At 45.8% G+C, this 16717-nt stretch overlaps 1 protein-coding gene across 3 annotated transcripts in view; it reads left to right on the forward strand.

Annotated features, from left to right (window-relative positions):
* Window positions 1–16717, forward strand: part of TSNARE1 (t-SNARE domain containing 1) — a 511756-nt gene that overhangs the window by 297615 nt on the left and 197424 nt on the right. The gene's annotated exons all lie outside the window — the stretch shown is intronic.

The following is a 16717-nucleotide window of genomic DNA, read 5'->3' on the forward strand; positions in this document are numbered from 1 at the left end:
GTGGTGAGAAGACCTGGCTCACCAGTGTGGTGAGAAGACCTGGCTCACCAGTGTGATGAGAAGACCTGGCTCACCAGTGGGGTGAGAAGACCTGGCTCACCAGTGGGGTGAGAAGACCTGGCTCACCAGTGGGGTGAGAAGACCTGGCTCACCAATGGGATGAGAAGACCTGGCTCACCAGTGGCATTCCAACTTATCCCAAAGGTGTTCAGTAGGGATGAGGTCAGCGCCCTGTGCAGGAAACTCGAGTTCCTCCACACCAAACTGGTCACCCCATGTCTTTATGGAGCTGGCTTTGTGCATGTTAACTCAATCTTTTTTTTTTTTTTGTGGGGGAGGGGGGTGTAAACACTTTTACTCATATAGTGTGTATTTGTGTAGAGAATGTCTCCCTGACACCAGCTGGTCATTCCAATATGATTGAGGACCATTTGCTTGTGTTTTATTGGTTCTGTTGAGGTTTTCCCTCGATAAAGTGGTCACCACGTTTATATTGGCTTTCTAATGTTTGAAGGGAGATTCTCCGGTTTCATTGCATCAGATGGACGTTATTCCCCACTGAAAGCTTTGGGGAAAATGAGAACAGAAGACGGAGCTCATCTACTTTGAAAGCAAAAGCTTGATAATGTTTTTAGTGTCGGACAGATATCATTTGTGATGTGATTGTATTTATGGTGGAATTACTGCGCTTTGGCTTCCCTCTTGAGCTGACATTATATCTGTCTTCTTTTAATATCCCTTCCTAAAGCAGATTGAATCGTCGTTCTGTATGTTATCCTTCCCCCCACCTCAGATCACTAATGAAGTCCAACCTCATTTTTCTTCTTTCTGACTTCATTGACAAAAAGGCCGTCGCTTGACACTGGACATTTTTCTACCGCTGGTGTCACGGCTGCAATATCAGGAGATTTACTGCCTACGACAACACCGGATTCAATCTACAAACGCAATTGAATCTTTCTGTGCAAAAGTTCAAGAATCTTGGTATTTTCTTAAAAGGTGAAAGAATTGAGGGCAAGGAGCGAGCGGCTTCTCGGGGGAAGAAAGGCAATGCAGGAGGAGAGAGGAATTTAGATTGAAAGTCTACATTGTCTGAGGAAAATGGTTTCGTACACCTGTGTCCAGACCTTTAAAGTTTATGTATACTTGGACAATAAAAGAACTTTAAACAAACCCTCACTGACCTCTGTAGCTGCCTGTACTGTGAAGTAATTCATCCTCAAAATTCAAAATAGGGTGCTGTACATCACTGCCGTGTCCTGTAGTCCGTTCCGGTACAAGGTCATCTAGAGCCCAGGGAAGATGCGCCAAATCGCCCCCCCAAGATATATGGGCCATTGTGTCGGGAAAAATCCGCCCCCCCCCCCCAGCTCAAATTTCATTTCTCATATACCCCCAGCACAAATCCCCCCCCCCCAAAAAAAAATTGCTCTCTCCCAGTACAAATTTCCTACCCCTCAAATTTCCCCTCTGAGCATAGAGCCTCTCCCCCCACTCCAAATCCCCCCCCCCAATTTCCTCTCCTAGCACAACCCCCCCCCCACCATATTGCGTATTCTGGCACAAGCCCCCCAAAACTTCCCCTCCTAGAATAAATCTTCCCCCTTCCCTAAACCGCCTCAAATCAGCACTCCTAGCACACCTCCCCAAATCCCCCCTCCTAGAACAATTCTTATCTCCTGCCCTCCCACCAAAGAATGGTGTCCACCAAGGTTGCTAATAGCGCTACAATGATGGCAGCCACTATGGTCAATTGGGCGCTCAAAGTAGTTTGCGCTTCAATCTTTCTAAGCGAGAACATTTGCCTCTCTCCCCCACTGGATTCTTCTTATGTGCCGATGTGGCTTCTGGTCCTGACAGAGCCCTGCAACACATCTACGCATGTGGATGTTTCCAGGGTATGCCCAGAGACATGCGACTATGGAGGGTCCTGAACGTCATTGTGTCTGCTCATGGAGGACGGAGCCCTTTGCCGCATTTGCGCAGGCGCCAGACCAGAAAAGATATTGTCAATATTTCCATCGCACGCGTTCCTGGAATGAGCTCCAAAAGGAACCGGTGCTGCAGTAACCACCAGCTGGAGACCTCTTAGCTTTTATTGAAGAAAGATCGCATCACAAAGGACCAAATGCAACATTTTCAGAGCCGCATTGGAAACATTCGTCAAGCATGTGACCATCAAAGATGGCAGCACCAGTGGTAAAGGGTGCTGAAGTTCCTCTTTAACTCCTTTGGCTCCAACAGTATGCAAATATGTGGCCTCATATTTGTGGGCTGTAACGCCAATAGGCCATGTATTTGCGTACCAGATTGTAAACACATCGGTGCCGAGAGTGTGTGCCCATCACAGTTACCAGCGGTTAACGGAGCACATCGCAAGCTTTCCAATCATCCCATTTGGGGGATATCCCCTTTTTTTTCTCTCCTCTATATCCCCAGGGATGTGGCAACATCTACCATCCTCTGACATGGTGGAAGCACTCATAGCTTTCCAATCATGTGACAGCCATTTACGACAGTCGGATCATAAGCAGAAAAGATGTAGCTGGATAGCCGCACTCCGAATTATTCAACTTTATTTCAAAAATGTAATTAAAATCATAGCATCTAGGCTGGTAAACAGACTTAACTGCACAGCCGCTGACATGTTTCACACCGAACACGGTGCTTAGTCATAGCTATGTCTGTTTACCAGCCTAGATGCTATGATTTTAATTACATTTTTGAAATAAAGTTGAATAATTCGGAGTGCGGCTATCCAGCTACATCTTTTCTACTTCAGTTCCTGTTGCAAACAGAGCCAGCACCCTGTGGGACTGTGGAGACAGCCATTTTGGGAGAAGTCATTACCTTAGAGCAGTAATTTTTTGTATTTATATTAGTCGGATCATAAGCCACGGCATCTGAAACCCCTTAAAGGCCCGAGAGGCATCGGCAACAAGGGGCTAGAAACGTTGGGGTCCCCAGGAATTTTTGCCTCTTTAACGTGCTAGTATGCAGAGCATGTTTTAACTTTATGGCAAGCTTTGCGTTCTTCGCCCGGTTGTCTTCCGGGTCAAGAGTTTTTTCTACTATCTTGATTGGCTGGGATGCCGTGACTCCACCCATGCACGCAGGAGTTGCTCTCTCTACGGACATAAAATTATGCTGGGTTGAGAAGCATTAATGAGGGAAGAGACTTAGAAGTCTTCTTTCATAAAAAGCCTTCTGTACCTATTGGCATTTTCTAAAACAATAGCTTTAAACTGGTAGTATTGCCGCTACCTGGTGATGGATGGCCACCCTCACCATCTCCCGATACCACCCAGACTTATTTTATTATTTTTTTTCCTTCCCGCTTGTTTCCCTCAGCTGCTGCTTGGCTGTTCCTTATTCATGTTGCTTTGAGAGATCTTCCTCCTTCATGTCTCGTGTAGAGATGAGTAGAATGAAGACCTTTTCCTTGTTGAAGACGTTCTCCGTCTGACCAGAGTGGAGTCTCAGAAGTGAGCTGTCAGTGAAGGAGAAGATGAAAGCAATGTTCCTGAAAAGGGGGGGGGGGGGGAATCAGAGAATGCAATACAAGACGACAGTTTAAAGGGGGCGACGGGGTCAGACAGGCAACATGTATTAAAAGAGAAGAGTACAAGGAACGGTTACATTCATTAAATAGCACAGGCAGGGTGTTCAGCCGCCGGTGTCAGTCACGGCAATGATGATTAGAGCTGAGAGGACTCAGCGCACACTTTTCTCAGACACCATCTGTAATGTTCCAAGAGCGCTGTGTAGCCACCGATTAGTCCCACCGAATGACCGGATTCCATTTATGATCACACCTTTCATCATTTCAACTTCCCGTCCTTCCTTTGGTGGCTGGAAGGTGCACCGTCTTCATTCATCCCTGATGTTTTTTTTGCTACAAATTAAGTTAAAAAAAATAAATAAAAAAAATATATATATATATATATATATAAAATGCACATCTCTGATTGATGAGCGTGCCAGTCAGATTTGATGACTCCCAAGGTGGATCTGATCAATCACTTTGTAAAAGACGGCAAGGATCCTGTGATGGGCTCAGGAGCCCCTTTCCTCAATCATCAACTGGTGAGCCAAAAAGGGGTCCCAGAGCCCCAGAATACATGCAAAAAAAAAGGGTAGTGTGCTACAACGTTGCCACATGAAGTGTAACCCCAGACAAACCTTTTTGCTAGAGCTAGCAGCCTCTGTCGTGTTTTTTTTTTTTTTTTTTCCCCTCCTTATAGGGGGGAGATTTCCATCAGAACAGGAAATGATAGAACATCTCTCCTCTTAGGACTTTGTCAAAGGCAAAAGCGTTTTTTTACGGTGGAGTGAACAAGAGAGATCTTTTTTTATACGTTTTATATTTTTTTTTTCTGCATCTTCCTGCCCCCTTGATGACTCCACCCCCCTTTCGTCATTACCTTAACCACTTTCAGACCGGACCAATTTGCTGGTCAAAGACCAGACCACTTTTTGCGATTCGGCACTGCGTTGCTTTAACTGACAATTGCGCGGTCGTGCGACGTGGCTCCCAAACAAAATTGACGTCCTTTTTTTCCCACAAATAGAGCTTTTCTTTTGGTGGTATTTGATCACCTCTGCAGTTTTTATTTTTTGCGCTATAAACAAAAATAGAGCGACAATTTTGAAAAAAACGCATTATTTTTTACTTTTTGTTATAATAAATATCCCCCAAAAATATATAAAAAAACATTTTTTTCCCTCAGTTTAGGCCGATACGTATTCTTCTACATATTTTTGGTAAAAAAAAACGCAATAAGCGATTATTGATTGGTTTGCGCAAAAGTTATAGCGTTTACAAAATAGGGATAGTTTTATAGCATTTTTTATTATTTATTTTTTTACTAGTAATGGCGGCAATCTGCGATTTTTTTTTATTGTGACTGCGACATTGTGGGGGACCCATCGGACATTTTTGACACATTTTTGGGACCATTGTCATTTATACAGTAATCAGTGCTATATAAATGCAGTGATTCCTGTGTAAAGGACACTGGCAGTGAAAGGGTTAACCAGTGGGTGGCAGTGTAGGGGTTAAGTGTTCCTAGGGGTGTGTTACTAACTGTGGGGGGGTTGGGCTTTCATTTAGTGTACACTGATCTCTGCTCCAATCACATGGAGCAGAGATCAGCGTCACTAGTTGCTAGGCAGAATGGAAAAATGTTGTTTACACAGCATTTCCTCCATTCGGCCGCTCCGTGAGACGATCGCGGGGATGCCCGCGGCGATCGAGTCCGCGGGTCCCGCGACCGGACTTACGGGGGTCCCGCCAAGCTCCCGATGGCAGGGCGGCATCGAATATTGGACGCACCTGTATGCCAATATGCCTGCCCGTGCCATTCTGTCGACGTACATCGTCGTGCGCTGGTCGGGAAGTGGTTAAAGGGGTTGTAAAGGTTCGTTTTTTATTTTCTAAATAGGTTCCTATACGCTAGTGCATTGTTGGTTCACTTAACCTTTTCCTTCGATTTCCCTTATAAATGTTTTTGTTTTCTTTGTCTGAATTTCTCACTTCCTGTTCCTCCTCAGTAAGCTGTTCTGGCTGACTAACCACCAGCTTGGATGATGGTGAGAAGTTTACTGAGGAGAAACAGGAAGTGAGATATTCAGACAAAGAAAAAAAACATTTAGAAGGGAAATCGAAGGAAAAGGTAAGTGAACCAACAATGCACTAGCTTAGAGGAACCTATGTAGAAAATAAAAAACAAACCTTTACAACCCCTTTAAGGCTTGTTCAGGTGTACAGCCATGCTCCCCCTCTTTCCAAAACTGCCCAGCTAAACAAAACAAAATGCAGCCTCTCTAGACCAGTGTTTTTCAACTCCGGTTCACTAGGCACCCCAACAGGTCAGGTTTTCAGGCTTTCCATTATTTTGCACAGGTGATTTGATCAGTTTCACTGCCTCAGTAATTAATTACCACAGCTGTTTCATCTGAGGGAAGTCCTGAAAACATGACCTGTTGGGGCACCTTGAGGACTGGCATTGAGAAACACTGGTCTACACACTATCCTTGCCTTGTCTAGAATTTAAAATAATAATAATAAAAATGTCATACTTGCCTAGTCTGTGTAATGGTTTTGCACAGAGCAGCCCTCAACCTTCTCTTTTGGGGTCCCCCATTGACGCTCCAGGCTTCTTTTCTTCTCTGTGTGTCCCTTGGTATGGGGGCACACCTACGTGCTCACCCCCTCCTCCCTCCCTAATCTCTCCCTACAGTATTCCCTAATCCTGCAGGTCCATATCATTTGGTGGAGGGGAGATTATGTTCTGGGGGGTTGTTTATCAAGGGTTGGGCTTGGCCTCTTAGTTCCAGTGAAGGGAACTGTTGAACTCCATTCACACCTGCGCAATCTGAATTTCAGGATTAATCGCTGCAATTCGAAACCGCAGGACACTTGTGCGATGCCATTACTTCTTAACGGAAACCCAATCACTGTGCTATTTTACCACAAGATAAATCGAGCTGCAATTGTGACGTATCACAATGCGCAATGCTGCCACTCAAAAAGAACCCCCAGCATAAAGACATGGATGGAGCGAGTTTGGGGTGGAGGAACTTGACTGGCCTGCACAAAGTCCTGACCTCAACCCCCATAGAACACCTTTGGGCTGAATTAGAGCAGAGACTGTGAGCCAGGCCTTCTTGTCCAACATCAGTGCCTGACCTCACAAATGCCCTTCTGGAAGAATGATCAAACACTCCCATAGACACCCTTCTAAACCTTGTGGACGTCATGACGTCCTGGAGTTTAAGCGGTTAAATCTGAATGATGGGTTCAGCTGTAGAAATCATTCAGATATTTTTTTTGCCAGATTCCTTGCACAGTAAGAAAAATCATAGCAGCAAATAGTTTTTTTTACAGGCGACAGAAGGAGACGTCCTTGAATTACTACACATGCCGGAGAACGAATCGACCGACGGTTGGCGATTTACCATGGAGAATACCGCGGACCAGATGGTCCCCGGTAGTCTCTATGACCTTCGGAGGCCGGGCGCTATGTTATGACATCACATCCGGCCTCTGCAGATGAGAACACTGCAGTTTTTTTTCTGGCTAGGAAAACAAAAATTATTATTATTTTTTTAATCTCAGGCTTTCCAGCCTAGAGGAGAGATGTGGAGATTTATAGACCTCAGATCTCTCTGTAAAGAGGACCTGTCTTGTCTTAAGGGAAAGGTTCAAAGTACAAAAAAAAAATAATTGAATCGCCCCCTGTCCCCCCTTGTACTCACACGCACAAGCGAGCGCACGTGTACGTCGCGCCTGCATATGTAAATGGCGTTGAATGCCACACATGTGAGGTATTGCCACGGATGAGTAATAATTCTACCCCCAGACCACCTCTGTAACTCTAAACTGGTAACATTTTTAAAGGGTCGCCTTTAAGTACTTAAACTTAAGTACTTAAAGACTTTTAAGTACTGAAGTTTAGTGCCATTCCACGAGCGGGCGCAATTTTAAAGCTTGACATGTTGGGTATCTATTTACTCGGCGTAACATCATCTTAATAAATGGGGGGAAAAAAAGTTCAGTATCACTTTAAATTCAGACTATACTTTGGCACTCGAGGGCATCCTTAATTAAAAGCGCCCCTCCCCCCCCCCCACACAAAAAAAAATCTTGCTAAATTCATTCTACCCCAATCCTCAACAATCCGATCCACCACGCCCCGGACACTTCTGTATAAAGTGCAGTAGATTAAAATTAAAACATTAGAGCTACTCGGCAGATTTGCCAAATCCTCGAAGTTCTTCAGATAGAACATGTTGTTTGAACCCCCCCCCCACCAAAAAAAAGGTGAGAGCTTTTTTCTTTAATAGAAAATGATAGTCATAAAATGTACTGTAAAGGATCTGCGTCTAACCAATCACAGCACATTGAACTGGCTCTATTTTTAGCCCATCAGCACAATGGGGGATTCAGAAAACACTAAATTCGCCTCGTCCTCTAATGGTGTGATATTTTACGAGGCTCCATAGAAGACAATGCAGAGCTCCCATCTCTCGGGCAGGAAATGATTGCAGCCCGGTCTCTCTCCAGAGGCCCAGGCCCGATGTCAGAATTACGTTTCCAGCTCTGGCAATATAACAATGCCGAACGTTAGCGGAACTGCCGGGGCTAGAGGGCACTGCGTGGACTAAAACACCCAACACAATTAATCCCAGAGGGAGCTCTGCGGTGACATTTTACATCTTCCCAGCAATGAGAAATAAAGTAATTTGAACCGGGGTCATGTAGAGGGGGCCACGGGGGTCAGGAGCTGAATCTCCAATGCAACTACATTGCTGGCTCTGTCCGGGTTTATGGATCGTTTCTTCATGGACATGTTACACTAAAAGAACACAACACGTATTTCAAGGAAAATGATGGGGCCCTCGTAATGTGATTTGGTAATTTTTGATAACTGTTCCATAGTTTCTTCTATCTCGTATACAAGTTCTTAATGGGTGCTATCCATACTACTTGGGTATGGACTCACGTGATTTGGGGAGGGGGGGTTAAAGACTCTACGTGATTGGAGGGGTATGGAATCCAAGTGATGGGGGGGTATGGCCTCCAAATGATGGGGGGGGGGTGTATGGCCTCCAAATGATGGGGGGGATGGAATCCAAGTCATGGGGGGGGTATGGACTCCAAATGATGGGGGGGATGGAATCCAAGTGATGGGGGGAGTATAGAATCCAAGTGATGGGGGGGGGGTATGGACTCCAAATGCTAGGGGGGTATGGAATTCAAGTGATGGGGGGAGTATTGCATTCAAGCAATGGAGGTATAGGATAGTCGCACAGATTAGGGTAGGGCATTTCATAGAATGGGAGAGATTTGGGAGAAGCCTTGGAGGTGAGCGTGGGAGAAAGGGACAAGGGAACTAGAGAGCAGGAAGTCTTGGGAGGAACGAAGAGGACAATTTGGTTGGTATTTTTAGGCTAGGTTAGTGATGTAGCTGGGGGCCAGGTTGTGGATGACTTTGTAACTTATTCGTATTTTGAATTTAATTTGTTGGGTGAGTGGAAGCCAGTGGAGGACACTGAATGGAGGCCAGTGGAGAGATTGGCAGAGAGGAGTGGCGGACACTGAATGGAGGTCAGTGGAGGGATTGGCATAGAATGGTGGAGGACACTGAATGGAGGTCAGTGGAGGGATTGGCAGAGTGGGATGGAGGACACTGAATGGAGAACAGTGGAGGGATTGGTAGAGTGGGGTGGAGGACACTGAATGGAGGCCAGTGGAGGGATTGGCAAAGTGGGATGGAGGACACTGAATAGAGAACAGTGGAGGGATTGGTAGAGTGGGGTGGAGGACACTGAATGGAGGCCAGTGGAGGGATTGGCAGAGTGGGGTGGAGGACACTGAATGGAGATCAGTGGAGGGATTGGCAGAGTGGGGTGGAGGACACTGAATGGTGATCAGTGGAGAGATTGGCAGAGTGGGGTGGAGGACACTGAATGGAGCCCAGTGGAGGGATTGGCAGAGAGGGGTGGAGGACACTGAATAGAGGCCAGTGGAGGGATTGGCAGAGAGGGGTGGAGGACACTGGATGGAGAACAGTGGAGGGATTGGCAGAGAGGGGTGGATGACACTGAATGGAGGCCAGTGGAGGGATTGGCAGAGTGGGGTGGAGGACACTGAATGGAGGCCAGTGGAGGGATTGACAGAGTGGGGTGGAGGCCAATGGAGGGATTGGCAGAAAGGAGTAGCAGACACTGAGCGGTTGGCAAGGTCGATGAGTCTGGCGGCATCATTCATGATGGACTGAAGGGGGAGGTAAGGTAAGCCAATGAGGAGACAGTTCCAATAGTTGAGGTTAGAGATGACCTGGGAGTGGATTAGAAGCTTTGTGATGTCCTTGGTTGGGAAAGGACGTACTTTGAAGATGTTGCAGGGGCTGAGGTGGCAAGCTTTGGACAGTGATTGGATGTTGGGCCAAAAGGAGAGTTCAGAGTCCAGGATTACACCTAGAACCTTGGCAGCTCATTTAAAATGAATGGGCCACCTTACCACAACACACATTGGTGCTGGAAATGCCACACCACAAAAGTCTGAGAGAAGTGCCGCCATTGCTTGATTTTCAGGCCCCCCTCAGAAAATGTATGCTCATTGTCCTAGCAACAAGTATGCGGATCAAGTGCTGTGAGTGAACGCAGGCTTCGGGAGAAGTCATCCCGTCTTCACAGCCTGGTGAGTGACTGACCTGGAACAAGCATGCAGCCAATTAAGTGTGAGTTCCTTTGTCCCCGGTCAGGGTTTCAGCAAACCCTGAACAATCGCTGAGGCTGTTTTTGCACCTTTTGAAGCGGTATGAATGGCCCTCCTCTATGGGGAGTCTGTGGAACGCAGTGTGCGCACCGTTTATCACACAATTCTACCAATAATCCCCCTAATAAGATGTGACAGCTCTTCCCACACAGCTCATATACCCCCTTTCTGCTAATTGTCATTAATTAAAGTCATTATTAAAAAGAGAGTTCATTTATTTTTAGTGGAGCGGAGGGAAAATAAGCAGTCTGTGTGATTACTGCTGTCACTTTCCTTCTGAAATATCGATTTCCCGCCGTTCAGGAATAGCATGGAGGGGAGAGGGATGGCGGAAGAAGACGCTGAATATGGAAGATGTGACCCGTCTACACAGAAGAAAACTGACTGCCACATGGGCGTCCGGGGAACAGTGCACCGCAGTCCCATTCACTTCTAATGCCCCTCAGAGTTGCTGCTCCCACAACGCACTGTAACAAGTCCCGGTGTGTTTTCGGATCGCTTGTATAGTAGAAATTGGGCTGTTTTAGGTCCATTGGAGTGCACTTGCTGTAGGAGGGGCCTTAGACACCCTGTGACCAGACCATTTCATCAACCATAATAAAAAAAAAAGTCATAATTTGTCCATGTACCTGTGTATATAATACGGCCTTTCAGCAAGTGGTTACACCCGTGGTGCTCAACTTTCTTGATATGGGGGGTCCTCAAGTGTGGATCACCAAATGTAATATTTTGTGAATATTCAGAGACAACAGCATATAGTCAAAGACTTTGGGCATGATACAAGAGGGGATCAGAGACTGCAGACATACAAGAGATGGTCAGAGACTGCAGACATACAAGAGATGGTCAGAGACTGCAGGCATGGTACAAGAGATAGTCAGAGACTGCAGACATGATGCAAGAGGTGGTCAGAGACGTCTGACATGATGCAAGAGGTGGTCAGAGATGTCTGACATGATGCAAGAGGTGGTCAGAGACGTCTGACATGATGCAAGAGGTTGTCAGAGACGTCTGACATGATGCAAGAGGTGGTCAGAGACGTCTGACATGATGCAAGAGGTGGTCAGAGACGTCTGACATGATGCAAGAGGTGGTCAGAGACGTCTGACATGATGCAAGAGGTGGTCAGAGACATCCGACATGATGCAAGAGGTGGTCAGAGACATCAGACATGATGCAAGAGGTGGTCAGAGACATCAGACATGATGCAAGAGGTGGTCAGAGACATCAGACATGATGCAAGAGGTGGTCAGAGACATCAGACATGATGCAAGAGGTGGTCAGAGACATCAGACATGATGCAAGAGGTGGTCAGAGACATCAGACATGATGCAAGAGGTGGTCAGAGACATCAGACATGATGCAAGAGGTGGTCAGAGACATCAGACATGATGCAAGAGGTGGTCAGAGACATCAGACATGATGCAAGAGGTGGTCAGAGACATCAGACATGATGCAAGAGGTGGTCAGAGACATCAGACATGATGCAAGAGGTGGTCAGAGACATCAGACATGATGCAAGAGGTGGTCAGAGACATCAGACATTATGCAAGATGTGGTCAGAGACCGCAGACATGATACAAGAGGCGGTCAGAGACCGCAGACATGATACAAGAGGCGGTCAGAGACCGCAGACATGATACAAGAGGCGGTCAGAGACCGCAGACATGATACAAGAGGCGGTCAGAGACCGCAGACATGATACAAGAGGCGGTCAGAGACCGCAGACATGATACAAGAGGCGGCCAGAGACCGCAGACATGATACAAGAGGACGGCCAGAGACCGCAGACATGATACAAGAGGCGGTCAGAGACCGCAGACATGATACACGAGGCGGTCAGAGACCGCAGACTTGTAAAGATGTTGTTGGAGACTGGGGACATATTACATGAGACTTCTATAAATCACTGCTTTAGTTCATCACCGTTCCACGGGTGTGCGCAGTTTTGAGTCTGGACATGTTTGGTGTCTACTCGAAGGCAAGATATTTTACCCGAAAATGTTGTGTTATATTGTGTTTATGTGCACTAAAAATGATTTTAGTGCATTTGTTCATGAAAATTTGCATTGATAAACAACTTTGCAAAAATTTCAATAGCCACCATTTTATTCTCCAGGGCTTCTGCTTTCAGAAAATATGTTTTGATTGTTCTAAGTAATTTTTGTAGCAAGAAATGTCCCCGGACAGCAGGTAATTAAACAACAGGAACGACTTGATTTTGGTTTATTATTCGTTATAACCAGCTCTGATAAAGTCACATTAGAAGTACCTCCTGCTGCAACATGTGAGCACTATAGACACCTAAAAGGTTTAAAATGATGAAACGGGCCCCACTCTCGGAGTCATCACAAATGCCATCGGATCATCGGTACATGAGGCCTGGAAGAGCTAATTGTGAACCTTCCAATATTTTTCACACATCACCGGCCGACTTCAGCAGCTTTATCAGCTTCTGGTCTCTCTCTCTTCCGGGACGTCTCTGCTGGCGGCCGTAACTCCCCCGTGTAATTGCTCTTCCAGATACCATCTGCCCTGTCTCTATTTTCCGTCAGGTGTCCACACTATTAGGTGTATGAGTGATTCTCTGTCATCTCAAAGCTTTTACTTTTATCTAGTGAGAAGAGTAACGGGAGCAGAAGACGTGGCCGAGCCGTTCATCTCACATTAGTCTTCGAGTCTTCTCACATAAGAGACCTAGAAAATCGCTTTTCTGCGAGTCCACAGAAGGAGCAGCCGGGAATGTTTGTCTAACTTTGTGTGAAAGGCTTCCTGACGAAGTAGGAGGAATGTTATCACCATCCTTAATTTCCTCTATACTCAATGCCTAACTTCAGGCTTTGCCCCATTCCCCCCTCCATTAAAAACCTTAGCATGAACTATATGCGTTGTTTTTAGTTTTCTTTGTTATACTTTTCAAAACCGTCGGGCTAGTTACTTGACTTCTCATAGTGTTGGCTGGTCCTGGATGATGTCATTGCTTTTTCTTGAAGATCTACGGCCTTCAAAAATGTTTTTACTGAAATTGTCCAATATCGACTGGCCCTCTGGCCACTAGGGTCCATAAAAGGCCTGCAAAGCCACCACCAACGAGCCACAGGTTGGGTACCAAGACTCTTAAGGTGTCTTCCCCCGCCCCCCCAAAACGAAACACTCTTAGGATTTGTAAGTTTCCATTGAAGTAAGAACTCCTGTCTTCTGTGTGTGGGCAGCCATGTACTTATGACCTCTTCTGGTAACAGGCAATCCTCGCTTCTCTAATGCGATGAGAATCCAGCTAGACTCTATTTATTAAATGTCCATTTTCTGTTCACACAAGGGAACGGCATCCGTAATTGAAAATACGGTTAAATGAATTCCTTCATCTTAATCATCCTTGTCCACTTCAAAGGGATGAATTGAAGGCTGGGGATGTCTTCAGGCGGTGCTTTTATTTCTGTGATGTCATCTCAGTCTTGGTGTGAATCATACCTGCTTGGCAATTAGAAGGTCGTATAGAAAGAGCTAATCAGTTTCTCAGCACGGGGAGCAGAAATATGGAAAAGGATTTTTTTTATTGGTTGGCTGAAGCGGTGTTGTCAGAATAAATGGGTTTTTTATTTATTTCTAATGTTCGCTGTAATATTTTCAATCCTAGCCATTAGTGATGAGTAAAAGTTCTGTCAGCTAGTAGTTTACCTTATTTCTCCGATGAGGTGGGTAGAATCCCGTAAGCCTTATCAAACAATGAGCAAAACTTTGCAAGTCTGACACTGAGCGATAGGTGAGTTGGGTAGTGCTCCAGGTTGGCAGAGATCAGGAAGAGGGGTCCTTCTCAAGAGGGGTCCTTCTCAAGAGGGGTCCTTCTCAAGAGGGGTCCTTCTCAAGAGGGGTCCTTCTCAAGAGGGGTCCTTCTCAAGAGCGGTCCTTCTCAAGAGCGGTCCTTCTCAAGAGCGGTCCTTCTCCAGAGCGGTCCATCTAAAAGTAGCATTCGGTTTTTCATGTAAAGAAAGTAAAAAGTGTAGTAAACACTTAGCCATAGGTAAGTTGTGGTGCTCCAGGTGAGCAGAGACCAGAAAAATTAAGATAGATGGAGAGGTCCTTCTAGGAGAGGTCCTTCTAGGTTTTTATTTATTTATAATGTTCGCTGTAATATTTTCAGTCCCAGCCATTAGTGATGAGTAAAAGTTCTGTCAGCTAGTAGTTTACCTTATTTCTCCGATGAGGTGGGTGGAATCCCGTAAGCCTTATCAAAAAATGAGCAAAACTTTGCAAGTCTGACACTGAGCCATAGGTGAGTTGGGTAGTGCTCCAGGTGAGCAGAGATCAGGAAGAGGGGTCCTTCTCAAGAGGGGTCCTTCTCAAGAGGGGTCCTTCTCAAGAGCGGTCCATCTAAAAGTAGCATTCAGTTTTTCATGTAAAGAAAGTAAAAAGCGTAGTAAACACTTGGCCATAGGTAAGTTGTGGTGCTCCAGGTGAGCAGATACCACTTAGCCATAGGTAAGTTGTGGTGCTCCAGGTGAGCAGATACCACTTAGCCATAGGTAAGTTGTGGTGCTCCAGGTGAGCAGAGACCAGAAAAATTAAGATAGATGGAGAGGTCCTTCTAGGAGAGGTCCTTTGAAGGACCCCTCTTAGAAGGACCTCTCTTCTTCATATATCTTTATCTTCTGGTCTCTACTCACCTGGAGCACCACAACTCACCTATGTGTCCTTCAGGACCTCTCTTAGAAACACCCCTTTTGAAAAGGCCCCTCTTCTCATGAGGGGGTCCTTCACAAGAGGGACCTTTTCAAGAAGGTCTTTCTAAAAGAGGTCCTTCTTGCGATCTTTCTAAAAGTAGCATTCAGTTGTACACGTAATGAAAGTAAAAAGTGTAGTAAACATTGAGCCATAGGTGAGTTGTGGTGCTCCAGGTGAACGGAGACGAGAAGATAAAGTTAGATGAAGAAGAGGGGTCCTTCTAAGAGAAGTGTTCGGTCTCCACGCAGAGGTCCGGGGTCGTACTCAAATCCTCGTTATGGGTTTCGGGATATTCCTGCTCTGCAATCATATTTGGGGAACAATGGTAAACGGAATGAGGCCCCCAAAATTGTACCAATGTGTGTTCAGCAGAGGCTTGCGTTAAATAAAAGGTTTCCCAATTGGAGGGTCAATTTATTGATCATTAGAAGAGGTTGAAGGATGTAACGTGGCTAAGGTGAAAAAAACCTTCTAGTATCAGCTCCCCCCAGCAGCCTCATAAATAATTTCCTGGCTCTTCTTTCGATCCACCGCTGCGCCCGAGAGCAACATTGCTGCTCTCTCTCCTCACAGGCACAGAGACAGCTGCGGGATCCATTGGCTCTTGCGGTCAATTCCTGTGAGGAGGAGGCGGAGCAAAGCCGCACTGTTTGTGTCTATGGGCCTACATGTCTTTCCCCATAGCAAGTGTATGCTATTAGGACAGACACAGAAAAGGAGGAGCCAACAGCACTGGTGTAAGACCCCCGAAGAAAAGGATCAGAGCTGGCCCTGTGCAAAGCGATTGCACAGAGCAGGTAAGTATCGCAGGTTTATTATTTTAAGAGAAAAAAAGCTGAGCCTTTACAACCGCTTTAAGTTTCATGCAGATGTAGAAGTGCGATTATCACATGTGACGTCACCATTGAATCGCCCGGCATTTCATCTTATTATTGCTTCCCGCCTCCTGCCCATTCAGAGTGAGAATGAGAGCCCCCCGCATTGTGTGTAGTGTAATACCCTGGTGCCATTTCCAAGCCAATCACTGAATAGCAATTGTGCAATGCCGGTGTTATCTGTTCTAGATTGCAGCATTATTGATGATTAGAATCTAAGGATTGCAGCATTATTGATGATTGTGTTGTCATTGATTGCAGTATTATTGATGATTGCGTTGTCATTGATTTTGCAGGGTTATTGATGATTGCAGCATCATTAATGATTTCAGCATTATTGATGATTAGAGCATTGATAGTTGCAGCGTTATTGATTGATGATTGCAGCGTGATCAATTGATGATTGCAGCAATCTTAATGATTGCGTTATTGATGATTGCAGCGGGATGGATTGATGATTGCAGCGTGATGGATTGATGATTGCAGCGTGATGGATTGATGATTGCAGCGTGATGGATTGATGATTGCAGCGTGATGGATTGATGATTGCAGCGTGATGGATTGATGATTGCAGCGTGATGGATTGATGATTGCAGCGTGATGGATTGATGATTGCAGCGTGATGGATTGATGATTGCAGCGTGATGGATTGATGATTGCAGCGGGATGGATTGATGATTGCAGCGGGATGGATTGATGATGGATTGATGATTGCAGCGGGATGGATTGATGATTGCAGCGGGATGGATTGATGATTGCAGCGGGATGGATTGATGATTGCAGCGGGATGGATTGATGATTGCAGCGTGATGGATTGATGATTGCAGCGTGATGG

Source organism: Lithobates pipiens, unplaced genomic scaffold, assembly GCF_037356315.1.
Source record: "Lithobates pipiens isolate NorthernLeopardFrog02 unplaced genomic scaffold, aLitPip1_a1.2 Scaffold_19, whole genome shotgun sequence".
Taxonomy (NCBI): domain Eukaryota; kingdom Metazoa; phylum Chordata; class Amphibia; order Anura; family Ranidae; genus Lithobates; species Lithobates pipiens.